Source organism: Dendropsophus ebraccatus, chromosome 10, assembly GCF_027789765.1.
Source record: "Dendropsophus ebraccatus isolate aDenEbr1 chromosome 10, aDenEbr1.pat, whole genome shotgun sequence".
In the NCBI taxonomy this organism is placed as follows: domain Eukaryota; kingdom Metazoa; phylum Chordata; class Amphibia; order Anura; family Hylidae; genus Dendropsophus; species Dendropsophus ebraccatus.
The window spans coordinates 83,136,634-83,156,560 of NC_091463.1; the positions used below are offsets into that span (position 1 = coordinate 83,136,634).

General features: G+C 43.1%; 1 protein-coding gene across 2 annotated transcripts in view; it reads left to right on the plus strand.

Moving 5' to 3' along the window:
- Window positions 1–359: 359 nt before the first annotated feature.
- The window catches only part of LOC138765645 (5-hydroxytryptamine receptor 2A-like), a 396,926-nt gene continuing 377,358 nt past the window's right edge, over window positions 360–19,927 (plus strand). For both annotated transcript variants that reach the window (XM_069942603.1, XM_069942604.1), the window contains exon 1: window positions 360–933. The gene's annotated coding sequence lies outside the window, so the exon portion shown is untranslated. The remainder of the gene's footprint in view (window positions 934–19,927) is intronic.

Below are 19,927 nucleotides of genomic sequence, written 5' to 3' on the forward strand. Positions count from 1 at the left end.
ACAACAACAACAATCTCTATCTGTGTGTTTATTGTTGTGTTTTTGTCCCTGTTGCACGATGCAACCTCCTCTCCTCCCCTGCCTACATGGCACAGTTCTCTCTCACCCACTATGCCCTCTTCTGTACGCTGCGTCTGTGTTTTTTGGTGCAGTATCCATCTGTCTTTTGCCATTCAAAATAATACAGATAGATGTTCGCCTGACTTTTTTTTTTCTTTTCCTGGGAAGCGTTTTCCTGAAATTGTCTCGGACGTGTTAGATCTTTTCCCTCTTATTTATGTAAGCGCCGTGCTCCGCCATGGCTGTAACTCACTTGGCTGTCAGGGCTAGTTTTTGGACTCTACCCAAGCCAACTGAGTCTTGGAATCGCCTTAGGTTCCCGTCCAGTAGTGATATGTGGAAAGAGAGGAAAGCTGACATTAATATTTATCACATTTGATTGCAGTTGGAGCATGTTGCCTGCGCTGCAGCTGTAGTTGATGTCAGAGGAGGTTAAAGTGTACCTGGCTGCTGGTGCTGGTGTGTATGCTGGGCAGCACTGGGTGACAGCCTCTCTGCAGAGATCCATGTGCAGCAGCTGCTAGCAGGAGGTGGCACTTTGCTCTGGTTGGCACCATGCATGCTCTAGCCCCCTACAGTTTTTTGCAGCTTGCAGAGGAAACATCTCTCCTGTTCAAATAAGAATTCACAATAGAAGAAGCTGAGGTTGCTAAAGTGAATGGGAGATGATGATGATGATGATGATGAGATCTGTGCAGGATACAGGATTACAGACTGGCTTGTTCTCAGAGGGATTACAGTCTGCACTGCTGTATTAGAAGAAGCACTGGAGAACTCACCAATTGACTCCATTCACAGCCAGGATCAAGGGGGCAGGAGTAAATGAATGGATGAATGTCTCACTCACTCACTTTCTGGATGCCTGCAGAACAGGTAAGGAAGAATGGCTTTTCCTTTATCTATGGGAAGAGTGTGCAGCTGCTCTGAAGGCTTCATCACTCATAGGAATTGGGAGAGGGGGGCAACACTCAGGACATCCCATTGTAGACAAATCTTACCTGTGGCATAGGAAATCACCCCAGCTCGGATTCATTCATTGTCTGGAGTCACATTGTTCCGCGTTTAATATGCGTTTATCTGTATGTCATTCTATGGAGGTAGCAGAGCTGTAAGAGTTGAGTTTGTCAGATGTCTAGCAGTCAGCTTAGTGGGACATATGCCGATGCGGTTCGTAGTCTGTACGCTCTGGCGAGCTGGTCTCATATTTATGATGTATTTTTTTATGTATTCTAATTCTAATCATATGCAATTATAACCTTTTTACTGTGTAAAAAAAAAAAAATGCTGCGGAATCTGTTGGCGCTATACAAATAAATATTATTATTATTATTATTATTATTATTATTATGTAAGGATATGTTGTTATCTGCAGGGTTGTAGGTAGATAGATTCTATTTATCTTATCTGAAAAAATAAATATATATAAATATATATATATATTTTTTTTATTTATTTATTTTTTTTAAAGGGTCCACTCTTCCAAAAGCCTATATACTTGCTTATGTTAATCCTTAGTCTACGAAGTTGATCTTAAGACTAAACTACTGTACATTCTCTGCTTATCTGACATCAGATGAAAGTTGAATGTCTGAGAACTCCAGACCAGCTCAGCTCTGCTACATCTTGCTATTGCGCTGGGTTAGAAAGGTGTCCTTGCTGCATTTGATCAGCGGCACATGTCATTTTAGCATTGTAGTCTGTGCTCTTGTTCGCTTTCTATAGGAGGAGGGGGCTCACCCCCCCCCCCCTTCCTTGTTCTCTGATGGAATTGTTAAAGCTGCAGCGCCATGTGTAATTACGGTAACAGTCAATCTACAAGGTGCATGATATCTGTGACTGATGATGAGAGAGCAGACATGCTATAAAACACCCTATAAAATGACTCATGCAGAACAATGCAGGCTGGACTGTCTATGCAGCCGGAAATGTCTCTGTTAAATCCCTTGTAGCATCTTTTTAAGGTCTAATAAAGTTCTTAAATAAGGATGTGAAGACCCCCCTCTTGCCAATGCAAATGCCCTTTGTGTGTGGCAGGTAGCTGTCTGTCAGCCCCAGCAGTGTCAGTAGGGGGAGTCAGATGCTGCCGCTCAGGCTGGAGGGAATAGCAGGGATTCTGCGGATATTGTGGGATTGCAGCACACATAGACAGCATTGTTATACAGAGACGGCTGTTTCCTAAACGTAGAATTATGGGGATAATGGGATTAAAAAAAAAAAAGAAGTCATAGGTGGGAAACAATGCAGGGATATGGATAAGGGATACTGGGGGAAAAAAAGAATAAAAATAAAAATGCTAATTTACAGTGTGCGATCAAGTCTTCAACTGGATTTATTAATGAAATTAAATACAAAACACACGTGTGCATATATATATATATATATATATATATATAATTTATTTATTCTATAATATATATGTATATATTCTAGAATAAAAAATATGCCCACTCCATTAACAAAATACTGCATCTCAATAATATAGGCAGCTACAGTACCTACCCCCCTACACACACACACACACACACACACACACACACAAACACACACACAAACACACACACACACACACACACACCCCGTCTCCTCCACCACCATGTGCTCAGTGGTCTTATTGTGAACTTCCATACACATAGGGGATTGCAAATAAGCCAGAATGTTGGTGCAATTCTATACTTTCTTAAAATTACTCGTTTTCTTTCAGATTAACTGGTTTCAGAAACTTATTTAGATTTGTCATTCTCAAGTCTTCCCATACTTATCAGCTGCTGGATGTCCTGCAGGAAATTGTTTCTTTCCAGTCTGACACAGTGCTCTCTGCTGCCCCCTCTGTCCATGTCAGGAACTGTCCAGAGCAGGAGAGGTTTTATATAGGAATTTGTTGCTGCTCTGGCCAGTTCCTGACATGGACAGAGGTGGCAGCAGAGAGCACTGTGTCAGACTGAAAAGAAAACACCACTGCCTGCAAGACATACAGCAGCTGATAAGTATGGGAAGACTTGAGATTTTTAAATAGAAGTAAATTACAATTCTATACAACTTTCTGGAACCAGTTTATTTGAGAGAAAAAGATTTTTGGTGGAGTACCCCTTTAAAGCCCATATTCTGCCGTGACAAGGGAAACAGGGAGAGAAGCATTGAGCTGAGTGCTTCTCTCAACTTGTTGAAGCGATCTGTGTAGGTCTCACTATCCAGATCCCAACCAATCAATCTCTATGGTATGAGCTACTGTCATAAATCTGACACCTTTAAAGGGGTTGTCCACAGAGCAGAATACTGTTGATACCTTCTTCTCCCCATCGCTCGCTTTCATTCTCCATGCCCCTCAGAAGTATACCTTGCAAGGGCAGGTGTATATTCTGATAATCGTGTGTCCATTGCCTGCACAATGCCGCCGATGTTGAGTTGATTAGGTTTAACAGGTGGTATGAAACTAGATGACTACTTTTCTCCAGACTCAGCGCCACTCTTATTCGTTGGTTGTCTGTAGTGCCGCAGTTCTGCTCCAATCAAGGATTTAAATCAAGGGTTTATAGAAGAAGACAAGCATGCTTTTATAAGCCTACATAACCCATTTAAAGGGGATATCCAGGTTGAAAAAAACATGTCCGCTTTCTTCCAGAAACAGCACCACTCAAGTCCACTTTCTTCCAGAAACAGCACTATTCTTGTTTTCAGTTTGGATGCGGTATTGCAGCTCCATTAAAGGGGTACTCCAGCAAAAAAAAAAAAAAAAAATTCTTTCAGATCAACTAGTGCCAGTAAGTGCCGAAGATTTGTAATTTACTTGAATTAAAAAAATCCCCAGTCTTTCATGACTTATTAGCTACTGTATGTCCTGCAGGACGTGGTTTATTACTTCCAGTCTGGAGAGCAGGAGATATTTAGATATTTTCTGTTAGGATTAGCTGCTCCTCTGGACAGTTCCTGACATGGACAGAGGTGGCAGCAGAGAGCAATGTGTCAGATTGAAAAGAATAAATCACTTCCTACAGGACATACAGCAGCTGATAAGTACTGAAAGACTGGATATTTTAATTTTTTTTAATAGAAGTAAATTACAAATATCTGGCTCTTTCTGACACCAGTTGGTTTGAAAGAAAAGTTTTTTTCGCTGGAGTGCCCCATTAAAGTCAATGGAGCTGAACTGTAATTTTGCACGAAAATAACTTTTTTTTTATTTTTTTTATACGGACTTCCAAGAACTTAGAAGCAGCAGCTCCACACATGGATTAGCCCAATAGTAATTCAGTGGAGGGAACAACAATAATGAACATGCCAAGGATTCTTCAATTTGTATGGTTGTTATAATTTTTCGACAGCCATGTGACTGGTGTAGGAGATAACTCATCCCCTGCATTACTGGTAGAATGTCAGTGGATGGTGTCACAATGTGTGAACATCGCCTCAGACTGACTGGATAGTATGGAGGCAGCATGTAATTGATGTCACTGTATCGTGTCCCTATACACCAGTCTTCGACACATTACTCAGCTCTTGATCTTCTAATCTAATTGGCTCACACTTGACTGTAGTATAAGGTTAAAGGAGTTGTCCAGAATTAGAAACACATTTCTGTATTCCGCACCTGTCAGTGGGTTGTGTCTTCTCCCGTAACTCCATTGTGGGAAATGAACGAAACTGCAATTCTGCACACAACCTATTGATCAAATAGTTTGCTAAGATCCTTATTTTTCAATTTCTACAGAGCAGGTTTTTATAGCATGTACACTGGGAGGAATATAAACTGGAAGATCTTGCACCTTTGGGTTGCTGTTGCACTTTTTGTATTTTTGTCTGTACTTAAGCCACAAGCCGTGTGCAACCTACAGTGTGAACAGAGGCATGGAGGTGCTGCCATTTTTTTCTTTTTTTTCCAAGCCTGGTGCTGACGCCGGCCCCGAATCTCAGTTCACTCAATGAGTGGTAGAAAAAACAACAAGGCAAAAAAAATAAAGTGCATTGAAAAAGGTGCCACATTCATTATACGCAATGTGACAATACAGTGCCTTTGACATGGTTAAAATTGGCATAGGGCAAAAATTGCAAGCTAAAAACGTGGAGTTTAAAAGGTGCAAGTGCTAAAATTCCCCTTTGTATGTAATGCATTTGGAATTGCACAGTGAACTTTTCTAACTGTCCATTAACTTTAATTGGGAACTCCAAGCAGTCTTGTTAATAAAAAAAAAAATCCCAAAAATGCAAGGTTCTTACTAGATATAAGCAAACTTTGTTTCACTGGTTCGCATAATTTTGGCTAAAATTCGGGTTTGTGCGAACCTAATCTTTAACATATCACAAGAAAATAGCATGTTTTCCATCCAATGTTGCTTTTGGAAACAAGAACAACATGTCAGGAGTGTGCAGTAGCCTGGTGTGAACTGGGCCTGGTTTTTGCTTTTGTGTGACACACCCGCTTGCTTCTCAGCTTCCGGCAATGCAGGAGTTACACTGAGCTCTGCTAGACTTGATTGCTGCAGCTAAGCAACTCTTTTCCATTGGCATTTTCCTCTGCCTGTCCGTAACATTGAGGATCAGAGCGCCGGTCCAATGGGGATCCGGACCAGGCTCTTGGTCCTCATAAAAGAAAGCTGAGCCAGTCTCTCTGTGCTGGCTATTAAGGTTCATATCCTGATCCCAGCTCCCCCTGTCTATTCCTACGACCCCTGTTCCTAATTCCTCTGCTCGATTTACCTGTTAACTGACCTCCCGTCTGACCTTTGACTATCCGATTGTTTACTGATTTTGTACTGCATTGCTCGTTTGGTTCAGACTTTGGCTTGTTGACTCTCCTTTTGTGTTTGTTTGTCCGTGTCGTTCTGTGTTACAATTATACCAGAGCAGGGACCGCCTGCGTGGTTGTCCGAGGCTGCCTAGGGCCGTTTGAGGGAAGTAGGTAGGGACAGTGGGTGGGTGGCTCACTGTCGTGTCTTATTCATACCTCCTGATCCTGACACAGCAACATTGGAACAAAAATATGCTGTAATAAGTAAATATACAGAAAAGAAGCTGCGGTAGAAAGCCTTCGGCATAGGGAGAAAGTGTCTACTGCTTTCTACCCGCCAGCTTTTATTCTGTATATTTTACTTATCACACATGTTCCAAAGTTGCTGTTTTTTTAATTTCCAACTGCAACATTCAAACTAAAACATGCAGTACATTTACCCGCAATTATGCTTTATGGCTTTCAAATCTGGATGTGGTAAAAAATCAGAAAATGTGTCTGATTAGGAATTGGGTAATGAGCCCCGGGTAGAAGTGGCTAAAGTAACATCTGGACACGGGGGGAGACAACTATGACACCAACCTAAGAAGCTTTCCCTATCCATTAAACAAATCATATGGCCGACCCCTTTAATGCAGACAGAGAAAACCTCCAGCAGTGATAAAATGTAAAAGAGACTAAACAAGGTAGAGTTTTTAACGTGAAAAATGTATAAAATATTTTCTAGACTGTCGGCTCTAATTGACTGAACATCCAAATAGAAGACATGTTTACCCGTCCATCATCCCGCAGACACTTTAGACAATGAACATGATGGAAAGTGCAGGAAGGTCTGAATAGAATTTCATATAAAGTCAAGGGAAAAGCTATTGTATAAAATACACATCTATCACAGGGAAGCTAAAGGCAATGTCCTGGTTTTGTATACACACTGCATCGTCTATCCTTCAGACAGATGGCGACGCCAAAACGGCAGCGTTTTAAGTGGGAATATTCTACAACGCGCTACTGTGAGGATGAATATTGAAGGAAAACAGAATGCAAGGAGGAAATAAATGGCATTTTTAGTGTAGAGAATTAGTGATGAGCGAGTACTAAAATACTCGGGTGCTCGTTACTCGAAATGATTATTTCCCGATACTGGGTGCTCGTTTTAAGTAACGAACCCCATTGAAGTCAGTGGGAAACTCAAGCATTTTTGCAGGAGACCCAAGCTCGGCACAGGGAAGGTCGTGTGAAAACCTGTCAACCTCAGAAAATGATGAAAACACAATGGAAAAGGACAGGAAACAGCAGAGGCAGCATGCATGGATGCCTCTGAGGCTGCCTAATGGCACCATTATGCCTAATTCTGTGCAACAGCCTGGTGGTCAACGTCAAGACAATAGTGCTGACCCAGACCAAGATGGGCAAGGCACATGCGACCAAGGTCAAAGGCCTGAAGGTCAATTTGAAGGTCAAAGGCCTTGGAGAGTGTTCCCCTGCCAGTGCCTGACAAGCTGACTGCTCCCCTTCTCCCCTCCTTAATAACTGACTTGTCTTTTTAAGTTACTAGACTGACCAGGGCTGGGGCATGACACCCCCTGACTACTTTAGCAGTTAAATTATTGGAGTTAGGAACGAAGAAATAACAATACAGTCTTCTTAAGAGGCCCAGGAATTTGAACGAATACACTTTTAATCCTTTAAAGAGTATCTAAGAGAGGGCAAGTGCGGTAGTCTGTGTATTAAAAAGACCTGGCCAATCCTGCCTTCAAAATGGCAGTGAGGTTGGATATGGCTGCACTAAAAAAGAAAGCAACCCTGCAGGTAAGACTAGTTTTTGGAGGTTGTCGTATAGAGTCTGTGTGTAAGTGGTGCTTTATGGTGTATGCCACCTCTTAAAGAGGACAATGAACAGTGAGGTTCTAAGCAGCTGTACTACAAATCACAGCAATACAATGTACAACAGCAGCACCAGCCACAAAAAAAATAATAGTACTGAGGACTTCTTAGGGGTCTGCTGTATGCAACACCTGCTGTCCCCTTTCTGCCAGCAGCCGATCACGACAGTGTACTGCTAATATCGTGGTAGCTGCACTGCAAGTCCCAGCCAGTAGCCTAAAGTACTCCAAACAAAATAAAAATTTTAAGCCCTTACAAGGGCTGTTGGGTTCTTTCGTTAGTATTCCCTGCCTACAGGGACGCTAATTCCCTCCCCAACACTTTCCCTGACAGACGGCAGCTCTCTCCCTAATCTCTTCCAGCCTGCGTCTTGACGCGAGCACCGCGGACCTGATTCTTATATGCCCAGGTCATCTGCTCTGGCCAGCCAATCGCTGCTATCGATATGTAGGGTTCCCACGTGATGTTACGAGCTTCCAAAGACTCTCCTGCATGATGATTGGGTGAAAAAAGCAGCCAAACATGCAGGAAGAGGAAGATGCCATTGTCTCGAGTATTGTGAGATGCTCGTCCGAGTACCATTGATTACCCTAATACGAGTACCAAGCTCGGACGAGCATGCTCGCTAATCTCTATAGAGAATGAGTTAATGTGAACAGTGTATTACATGATGCTAGACACCTACTGGCAGTCAGTCACAAGAACACTTGGTAACAGTGGGGGAAATTTATCAAACTGATCTAAAGTAGAATTTGCTCAGTTGCCCCTAGCAACCAATCAGATGCCACCTTTCATTCCTCACAGATTCTTTGGAAAATGAAAGGTGGAATCTGATTGGTTGTTAGGGGCAACTGGGCCACTTTACACCAGTTTGATAAATCTCCTCCAGGAAGAAAAGCAGCTAGAGTCTGCTGTACTGTATACAACCTATAAATAATACAGCAACACAGGAACTATGTAGTATTACTAAAATAAAAGCCACATAATATCACCCTGTGATCCCATTTTTTTCCCCCCACAGAATATCCCTCAAATTGGTTAAAGCGACTCTGTACCCACAATCTACCCCTCCCCCCTTCCCCCAAACCACTTAGGATAGCTGCTTTTAATCCAAGATCTGTCCTGGGGTCCGTTCGGCAGGTGATGCAGTTATTGTACTAGAAAACAACTTTTAAACTTGCAGCCCTGTGACCAACGTCCAGGGCTTGGATTGTGTATGCATTAGGCTGGCACCACCTCTCTGTCCCTCCTCCCCACCCACCGCATCATTAGGAATGCTCCAGCCAGATTGTCTCCTATTCATCAGCTGTGTCAGCCCGGGCTGGACTGTTAAGGCACCTGTGCAATGTTCAGACAGGAGAAAATGTTCCTATGGCATTCCTAATGATGAAGAGTGTGGGGAGGAAGGACGGAGGGGTGGTGCAAAGTTAGGGCACAGATACTCCCGTTGGGCACGAGCTTCAAGTTTAAAAGTTATTTAGAACAATAACTGCATCACCTGCTGAACTGACCCCAGGACAGATCTTGGATTAAAAGTAGCTATCCGATGGTACAAGTGGTTTGGGGGAGTCAGATTGTGGGTACCGAGTTGCTTTAATATAACTTTTTGGACAAGGTAGACTCGGGCCTACATTGCATCAAAAAATCTTCACTTGAATTATGGCACATGATATCACAATTTAAAGGTGGTATCCCAGAGGGGAAAAAAGTTTTTAAATCAACTGGTATCGAAAAGTTTTTTCTTTTTTTTTTTTAAATATAATTTTTATTTAACGAAAATCACAGTACACATATTTACATGCTTGTACATCAGGGGTCCATCACCAAAGGAAGGGTCAGCCATCTGTTTGCGAGTCAGAGCCTCGAGAACCTAGAGAGGAATACTTCCCTTATCCTTTATATATCCAAGAAAGAAGTGATGATAAGGCTATAGCATTCAGCGGGTGTCTTGTTTCGGCTGCATTCTTATATCTTAGTTATACATACGTCCTGTTATTGGACAAGCACCTGGAAATCTCACAATTTGAATTAACTGTGACTGTGCACTAAATAAATTGAACAACCAAAAACCATCTATATCGAAAAGTTTTACAGCTTTGTGATTTTTTTCTATTTAAAAGCCTCAAGTCTTTCAATACTTATCAGCTGCTGTATGTCCTGCAGGAATTGGTGTATTGTTTCCAGTCTGACACAGTGCTCTCTGCTGCCACCTCTGTCCATGACAGAACCTGTCCAGAGCAGTAGCAAATCCTCCTAGAAAACCTCTCCTGTCACGAACAGAGGTGGCAGCAGAGGACATTGTGTCAGACTAGAAATAATACACCACTTCCTGCCGGACATACAGCAGCTGATAAGTACTGAAAGATCTTATAGAAATAAAAAAAAAAAATAATCTGTAAAACGTTTTGATACCAGTTTATTAAAAATTTTGGTGTACCCCTTTCATGCATTTTGTTACATTGAAGTCACACCTCCCTTCCCCTTTAAGTTCCAAACTATTGCTGCATAGGCCAAAAAATTAGTTTAACCCCTTAGTGACCGCCATGCTGCCTTTTCACGGCGGCCACTAATGGGCTTTATTCCGATGCGTACGCCTTTTAACGGCGGGCGCATCGGAATAAATTACCACCCGGCGGCGGCTGCAGGACAGGTGATCAGCGGTCAGTCTGACCGCTGACACCCTCCTGTAACTGCCCGGAGCGGAGGATTCTCCGCTCCGGGCAGTTTAATCCGTTAAATGCCGCTGTCATACCATGACAGCGGCATTTAACGGGTCCCGGTGGATCCCAGACGGCGCCGCAGGTCCACTTACATGATCGCGATGTCCCGCGGCGCCGTCCGGGGTCCCGATGTCTCCATGGTGATTCCGGGGTCCTAATGAAGGTCCCCGGGGTCACCATGGAGATGCCTGATGCTGACAGGGGTGGCTGTGGCTATTGCCTGTCAGCATGAGGCATGATACAATACATTGCAGTACATCAGGTACTGCAATGTATTGTATCAATGATCAAAGTATTTTACACTAGTGTACAGTAATGTACACTAGTGTAAAAGTAAAAAAAAGGGAAAAAAGTGTGCACCAAACACAACACAGCCCCCCCCCAGCCCCCCCCCCCAATAATAAAGATGCATTACATTCCCCATACACTATAAAACATTACATAAAAGTGATCAAAAACACAAATCCTATACATATTTGGTATTGCTACGTCCGTAAAGACCCAATCTATAAAACAGTATCAATAGTTATATCGCACGACACACGCTGTAAAAAAGTAAATAAAAAACAGTAACAGAATAGCTGTATTTTATCCATCTGCTTTAGAAAATACGTCATAAAAGAGATCAAAAAGTCATATACATATAAAACTTGATATCAATAGAAACTACAGATCTTCCCGCATAATATAAGCCCCAAACCAGCTCTGTCACGCAAAAATGAGAACGCTATGGATCTTGCAATGCGGCAACAGTTTTTGTGGGTTTTTGCTAGGAAGATAGTTTCTATTGCGCCAAAGCGGTAATAGTTAAAAAAAACTATACAAATGTGGTATCGCCGTAACCGTAGTGACCCAGAGAATACATGTATTATGTTATTAGTGACCGCCGATATGGATTTTTACGGCGATCACTAATGGGCTCTATTCTGCTGCCATCAGCTCTTTATGGCGATGGTGCAGAATAGTGCAGCGGCGCCGGTAATGCCCGCAGCCCCCTCCTCTCAGCTACCGGAGGTCACTGAGGGGTTGGGGCAGAGTGTGGGGTCAGTCCCGGCAAGTCCCCTCACCGGCGATCGCCGTTATTATCAGTATAACGGCGGCCACCGGTAACGGGCATTGCCAGCGCAGCTGAACGCTTTCATCTCTTCTCACCGTGAATCTACAGTGAGAGAAGATGAGAACATGTCCCCCGCCCTGTCCCCAGAATTAACCCTAGTGACCTGGCCACTGACCCTCCCCTCCCTGGGCGGCCATTTGATCCAAGATGGCCGCCGCCATCACTGTGAACAGACTCTGTTCACAGTGATGGATTCCTAAAAAAGATCAAAGCTTCATTCTCTCCACCACCGGAGGTGGCGGAGAGCATGGGGCAATGATTGGTGACCACCCGGTGTGGTCCCAGTACAAGTGATCAGCGGTATATACTATATACCACTGATCGCTTGTTCCAAATGGTGCCGGCACTTTTTTAAGCCTGTCACCAAAGTCAAGTGCCCTGGATTACTTGTAACCACCCCAGATTACCTGTAACCACCCCAGATTACCTGTAACCACCCCAGATTGCCCGTAACCACCCCAGAATGCCCGTAACCACCCAAGATTGCCCCTAACCACCCCAGACAGCCCATAACCATCCCAGACAGCCCATAACCATCCCAGACAGCCCATAACCATCCCAGACAGCCCATAACCACCCCAGATTGCCCGTCACCACCCCAGATTGCCCGTCACTACCCCAGATTGCCTGTCACTACCCCAGATTGCCCGTAATCTCCCCAGATTGCCCGTATCCCCCCCTGATAGCCCATAACCATTCCAGACAGCCCGTAACCACCCCAGATTGCCACAGACTGCCTGTAACTACCCCAAATTGCCTGTAACCACCACAGATTGCTCGCAACCACCCCAGATTGCCCGTCACCACCCCAGATTTCCCGTCACCACCCCAGATTGCCCGTTGCAACCCAAGATAGTCAGTGAACACCAACAGATTGCCCGTCACCACCCCAGATAGCCAGTGAAGACCCCCAGATTGCCCATCACCACCCCAGATAGCCAGTAACCACCCCTAGATAGCCAGTAAACACCCCAAGACTGCCCATAACCACCCCATACAGCCAGTAAACACCCCAGATTGCCCGTAACCACCCCAGATTGCCTGTAACCACCCCAGATTGACCGTAACCACCCCAGATTGGCACAGACTGCTCGTAACCACCCCAGATTGCCCATAACCCCACCAGATTGCCTGTTGCCACCTCAGATAGCCAGTAAACACCCCAAGATTGTCTATTACCACCCCAGATAACCATTAAACACCCACATATTGCCTGTAACTAAAATGACACTCCTTCTCTTCTGAGCCCTGCTGTGTGCCCATACAGTGGTTTATGCCCACATATGGGGTACCCTTGTACTCAGGAGAACCTCCGTTACAAATTTTGGGGTGCTTTTTCTCCCCTGTTCCTAGTGAAATTGAGAAATTTCAAACTAAACAAACATGTTATTGGAAAAATTCTATTTTTTTTTCATTTTTACGGTCTAGTTTTGAATTCTTTCCTCCAATACCTGTGGGGTCAAAATGCTCACCACACCCCAAGATGAATTCCTTGAGGGGTGTAATTTCCAAAATGGGGTGACTTTTGGGGGGGTCTATTCTGTAGACATTACAGGGGCACTGCAAACGCACCTGACGCTCAGAAACTTCTTCAGAAAAATCATGCACTGAAAATACTTGGCGCTCCCTCCCTTCTGAGCCCTGCTGTGTGCCCACACAGTGGTTTATGCCCACATATGGGGTACCGTTCTACTCAGGAGAACCTGCGTTACATATATTGGGGTGAGTTTTCTCCCCTGTTTCTCGAGAAATTGAGAAATTTCAAACTAAACAAACATGTTATTGGAAAAAATCTATTTTTTCATTTTTACTGTCTTCTTTTGAATACGTTCCTCTAATACCTGTGGGGTCAAAATGGTCACCACACCCCAAGATGAATTTTTTGAGGGGTGCACTTTCCAAAATGGGTTGACTTTTGGGGGGGGGGGGTTCTATTCTGCTGACACTACAGGGGCTCTGCAAACGCACCTGGCGCTCAGAAACTTCTTCAGAAAAATGTGAACTGGAAATGCTAATTGGCGCTCCCTTCCTTCCATTCTGAGCCCCGTTGTGTGCCCACACAGTGGTTTATGCCCACATATGGCTTACCATTCTACTCAGGAGAACCTGCGTTACATATATTGGGGTGAGTTTTCTCCCCTGTTCCTCGTGAAATTGAGAAATTTCAAACTAAACAAACATATTGGAAAAATTCTATTTTTTCATTTTTACTGTCTTCTTTTGAATACTTTCCTCCAATACCTGTGGGGTCAAAATGGTCACCACACCTCAAGATGTATTCTTTGAGGGGTGTACTTTCCAAAATGGGGTGACTTTTGGGGGGGTTCTATTCTGCTGACACTACAGGGGCTCTGCAAACGCACCTGGCATTTAGAAACTTCTTCAGCAAAATCTGAACTGGAAATGCTAATTGGCGCTCCTTCCCTTCTGAGCCCTGCTGTGTGCCCAAACAGTGGTTTATGCCCACATATGGGGTATCATTCTACTCAGGAGAACCTGCGTTACATATATTATGGTGAGTTGTCTCCCCTGTTCCTCGTGAAATTGAGAAATTTCAAACTAAACAAACATATTATTGAAAAAATTCTATTTTTTCATTTTTACTGTCTTCTTTTGAATACTTTCCTCTAATACCTGTGGGGTCAAAATGGTCACCACACCCCAAGATGTATTCTTTTAGGGGTCTACTTTCCAAAATGGGGTGACTTTTGGGGGGGTTCTATTCTGCTGACACTACAGGGGCTCTGCAAACGCACCTGGCACTCAGAAACCTCTTCAGCAAAAACTGAACTGGAAATGCTAATAGGCGCTCCTTCCCTTCTGAGCCCCGCTGTGTGCCCATACAGTGGTTTACGCCCATATATGGGGTACCATTGTACTCAGGAGAACCTGCGTTACAAAATTTGGTGTGCATTTTCTCTCATGTTTATTATGAAAATGAAATACTTTATCTTAACAAATATATTATTGGAAAATTTCTATTTTCCATTTTTTTCCGGCCTAATTGTGAATACTTTCCTCCAGCCCCTGTAGGGTTAAAATGCTCATTATACCCCTAGATTAATTATTTAAGGTGTCTAGTTTCCAAAATGGGGTCACTTATGGGGGTTTTCAGTATACAAGCCTCCTAAATCAACTTAAAAAAAGAACTGGTCCCTAAAAAAAAATCAGTTTTGGAAATTTCATGAAAATTTGATAATCTGCTGATACATTTCTAAGCCCCGTAACACCCTAAAAAAGTGAAATATGTTTACGAAATGAAGCCAGAATAAAGAGGGCATATTCATAATTTGACTTACTAACCAATTTATGTCATGTGCCTTTTTTTTTTTTAGAAGCAAAGAATTTCAAAGTTCGTAAAGTGCAAAATTTTCAAATTTTTCATTATATTTTGATATTTTTCACAAAAAACACACATGACAGTGACCAAATTTTGCCACTAACATAAAGTACCATATGTTACGAAAAAACAATCTCAGAATCGCTAGCATACGTTAAAGCATCACTGAGCTATAAGCGCATAAAGTGAGACAGGTCAGATTTTGAAAAATGAGCCTGGAATTAAGGCCCAAACAGGCTTGGTCCCTAAGGGGTTAAAACATATAAAAATTAGCTTAGTTCTTTAATTTTTTTAAATCGAATTTAAGATGCACAGATGTTGGTAAAGCGGTTGCCTTCCCTTTAAACGAAGATGCTTAATTTTAAATATTCAATTATTTTTTTTTGTTCTATGCAATTGTCATCCACTTGTTTATTTTGTATGGATTTTAATAAATATAAATGTGAATTGCGATCAATTTCAAACATCAACCTGTATGCAGATGCCACCGGCTGTGTAATTATAGAGATCATAAACTGTTGAGAAACCCAACCCCTGGCATGATAAATGTGATGGCAGCTCTCCAGATATCATGCCACTATTGTTCACCAGATACAGATTCTAATTAATGAGTGTACTTTTGTTACATTCGCCATGAATTGTAATGAATGTCTGTTTATCTATGGGATTCCACGCTGGCCCATTCATCAATACAGGGCTTACATATAACACTGACACAGAAGCCTGGCTTAGATTATGAATATTTTAACATTTGTAAATTTTCTCCGATTGGATCCGTGTTGGCGGCGCAGGCGCCTCGGCTGACTGGCAATAAACAATATTGTTTCCTTCGCGGTGAAATTGATGGGATGCCACCTTAGCAAGGTGTGAGCTTTATCGCCTAAAGCTCTATAAACAGATAGAAAACCATTTCAGGAAAGATGATGGAAACTTTATTTGATATTTAAAGAGTTTATTTGTATTTTCTTCTATGATTTTTTTTTACAATTTGTGTTGTATCTACGGTGTTAGGCTATGTTTAAACCTTGTAAGAGACCGGCCGTTCAGTGGCCCGGCCGGGTCACAGAATGGCCGGTCTTAGAAAAGATCATCCCAGCTGGTACTGCAGATGATCTTTAGCGCCGCTGAGTTTTGATGCGGGTGTATCCATGTGTGCTCGCATCAGAACGCCCCACTGCACACTATGGAGCGTGCGGCCGGAACCTCACGCTCTATTGTGTGAACTCCCAGGGTTTTTTGCTACCGCTATTCATTGAAAAGTGGCTGCAGAAAACTGACATGTCAGTTTCTCGCGGCACGGCTAGGGATCCCAGCTGGAGTGTATACTATGGAGGGGGGGGGGGATTTAGGAAGCTTACACCAGAGGAGTACGCCAGGGTGAAGGTGCAGATTCCCCCCATCTCCCTGGTGTACGCCTCCCGTACGCCCCGCTCGCCCAATGGGTGGCCTGGCGGAGCTTGTGAGAGCATGATAAGGCCTGGAGGAGGCGTAGCCACCTCCAGTGCCTTAGTTATCATTATTTATGCCTGCTCGCTGGGAGCTGGGAGGTGTAGATTTTGTACGCCGGTTGCTGGATTCACTAAGATGTGTGCGCCTCTTAGTGTATCCTGCCGGGGAAAGGGGGCGGGGCCTAATATAAGACCGGCGTACTTGTATGCCAGCCTTCGTAAATCCCCCTCATGTGTGTACACTCCAGCTGGGAATCCATCGACGGCAACGTAGCGTATATTTTCGTATTAATCACGGCCGTTGTTGAAAATATACGTTGTGTAAACATGGCCTTACTATGTAATGAAATTTGAGCCGAACAAAAAGCAGGTTTATGATATAGCTGCATAAATATCATAATCCCTTTAGTGTCAGGTTATCGGAGATTGATATTACCGGCCAAATAGAATAATAGAATGCTGGTTCTCTTCTAGGTGTCCCTATGATAATTATTTTTAGTGTCAGTGTTGTCATAGGAAAATTAGACCTCAGGGTAACCTATCAGACCTAAGCTTGCCTAAAGAGATTCTATTTTATACAAGCTAAACCAGGGGATTAGTTTATAGATGCAGGTCCTGCTTGTCTAACCCTTGTTGGAAAGGCTTACATTATAGATAAAAGCTATACCTGGCTAACATTGGTCAGAGGGCAAAAGTGGAATTACTTCCTATTCATTCCCATTTGTAGCCAAATAAAAGCGATGAACAAAGTGGTATATTAAAACCCGAATTTAGTAAATTCAGATTCTTTAAATTCTTTTTTTTTTGTGATTTTTTTTTTTTTTTTTTGAGCAAATCACAATGTGCAGGAGTAAGACAGGACCTACCAAAGACAGGAGTCCCTGCTCCCATATACTAAGCACTGAGCAATATCTTGCTTGTCTCTGTCTCAAACATACAGATAGACAAATTCAGATTGTGAGCTCGAATAGAGACAGGGACCAAGTTGACAAAGCTCTGTGAAGTGCTGGGGAATCAGTTATATAAATAAATAAAAGGATTAGAGATGAGCGAACCGGGTTCGAGTCGATCCGAACCCGAATGTTCGGTATTTGATAAGCGGGGGCTGCTGAACTTGAATAAAGCTCTAAGGTTGTCTGGAAAACATGGATACAGCCAATGACTATATCCATGATTTCCATGATTTATCCAACTTCAGAAGCCACTGCTAATCAAATGCCGAAAGTTCGGGTTCGGATGGACTCGAGCATGCTGGAGGTTCGCTCATCTCTAAAAAGGATGTATTCCTCTTTTTAACAGGTGTCCCTGCTTTGTATGTAGTTTCTGTTGTGTCCTTTACTTATTGGTAGGGTGTCACGGCAACTATGTACAAAAGAAGCAACACGTGTCAAGAAAAGGAGTCCCTGTGCCACAGTAAAACAGTAGACATTACTAAGTACATTCACTAGGCCAGGTACTTTGGGGCCAACCTGGCAGGTGTGTGTGTGGTGGCTGACAAAGGGTATGCCACAATGGAAATACTTTGCTGCTTACTCAGTACCTTAGCTGGGCTGGGTGCTCTGCTACCAAACCATTAAATGTCTACGGAGCCACAAACTATAACCAGTATCTCTGTCTCACCATTAAGCGTACAAGAGCAGACATTCATTGTTTCTATATTAATCTGATTCATGATGCTCTGCTACCTATTACTCGGCCCGATAATCGTTCAACAAGGGCTAAATGGACATTTTTTACCGATCACTGGCTGCGGTAATTGGCCAGTAATTGGCTGAGCGGCCTGTCAGCTAAGACAGGCCACTCTGAAGCTGCCGCGAGCAGGACCAAGGGAGAAGCAGAGCGCAGGAGGAGCCTTGGACCATGGATAGGTAATGTATGCACTTTTCATATCGTCAGCCGCCGGCTGCGCACCGCTATTACACGTAGCAATGCGCGGTCGGAGCCTGACAATTATAGGTCCAAACCTATATCAACCATCAGCCGATGATCGTTGTCATCGGCTGATCGTTGTGTTTATTACACGGAATGATGATCGGCCGGATAGGGCCGATTATTATTCCGTGTACCCTAAGACGTAGTATTTTCCTGTTGTGTTATAACAAAAAGTTCCTTTGGGTTTGTGGCTTAATAGAAAAATAGGGTCATAATTGTATCATCCATCAAAAGTAATAATGTTCCACTCTCTGCCTGAGTTTGGAGGCCATACCCACCGTAGAGTTAAAAAAGGGCACGACTGACAGACCCAGAATGACCTCATTTTTTAAGGGCAACACGAAGACTAATACATGGTGAGTGAGTGAGTGAGTGAGTGAGTGATACTACTCTACACGGAGGGATGGTTAGAATACTGAAACTACTAACTATGGTTAGAAATACTGACATTTTTTTTTACATTCATGATGATTTTTACATTCATGAACATCAGCTCTTCTGTTGGAGAAACTTATTCTGTCAAGGCTCCCTTAAAATTTCAACGGGTAACAGCTAAAGATGCGCAAAGGGATTCAGAATGTGTTCTAAATTTCCCCTTAAATCTGAAATTTTTTTTCGGGTTAATCACTTAAAATAGAGGTCACCATCATAGCACAAACAAGGGTTCTTATTGGTCAGTTATGCGATATTTCTGCACCTTGTTTGGATGTACTTTGACGATTAATGGATTTGTACTAATAAGGATTTCACGCACGTACCCCTAGGGCCGGATATTGGCTCTATTCACATTCTTTCCTGAGGAGCTGCTTGACGCCAGCTGGACTGTGCTTCATGTGGTGGGCTGGCCATCCATATAATTTGTCTCTATGATGATGTACAGTGGTAGTAGGGCTTAGATGTTTTTTTTTCCCCTTTCTTTTTCGCATCAATCGATATGTCTATATCAATTATAATGCTGTCAGTATACAGTGAAACTTCTACTAAATTAGTATATGGAGCCATCATAAATTAACTGCTACAGGAGATAACAATGCTACAGTATACAGTATATCTCCTGACCCTTGTTTCTGTGTGATCACAGGGTTATCCAGCATAAGAAAAACATTTCCAGAGACACCACGACTGTTGTCTCCAGTTTCAGTGCAGGTTTTGCAACTCGTTTCCATTGAAGTAAATGGAACTTAACTGCAAACCACACCTCAACTGGGGACAAGAGATGTGCCGTCTCTGGATGAAAGTGGACATGTTTTTCTAATGCTGAATAACTTTGTTGACCCCTTCAAGACCGAGCCCATTGATGCCCGGATGTCTGGGTCAAATTAATGCAATGTTCCTCCACGCCTTCTAAGAGCCATAGCGCTTTTATTTTCCACCTTCAGGGCTGGTTGGGGTGGTCAGTTTTTGTGCCATGATTAGAGATGAGCGAACCTGGAGCATGCTCGAGTCAATCCGAACCCGAACTTTTGGCATTTGATTAGCGGGGGCTGCTGAAGTTGGATAAAGCCCTTAGGCTATGTGGAAATCATGGATATAGTCATTGTCTGTATCCATGTTTTCCAGACAACCTTAGAGATTTATCAGAGTTCAGCAGCCCCCGCTAATCAAATGCCGAACGTTCGGATCGACTCGAACCCGAACCCGGTTCGCTCATCTCTAGCCATGATCTCTAGTTTTTAATATATTCATACTGGGGAAAAAAGAAAA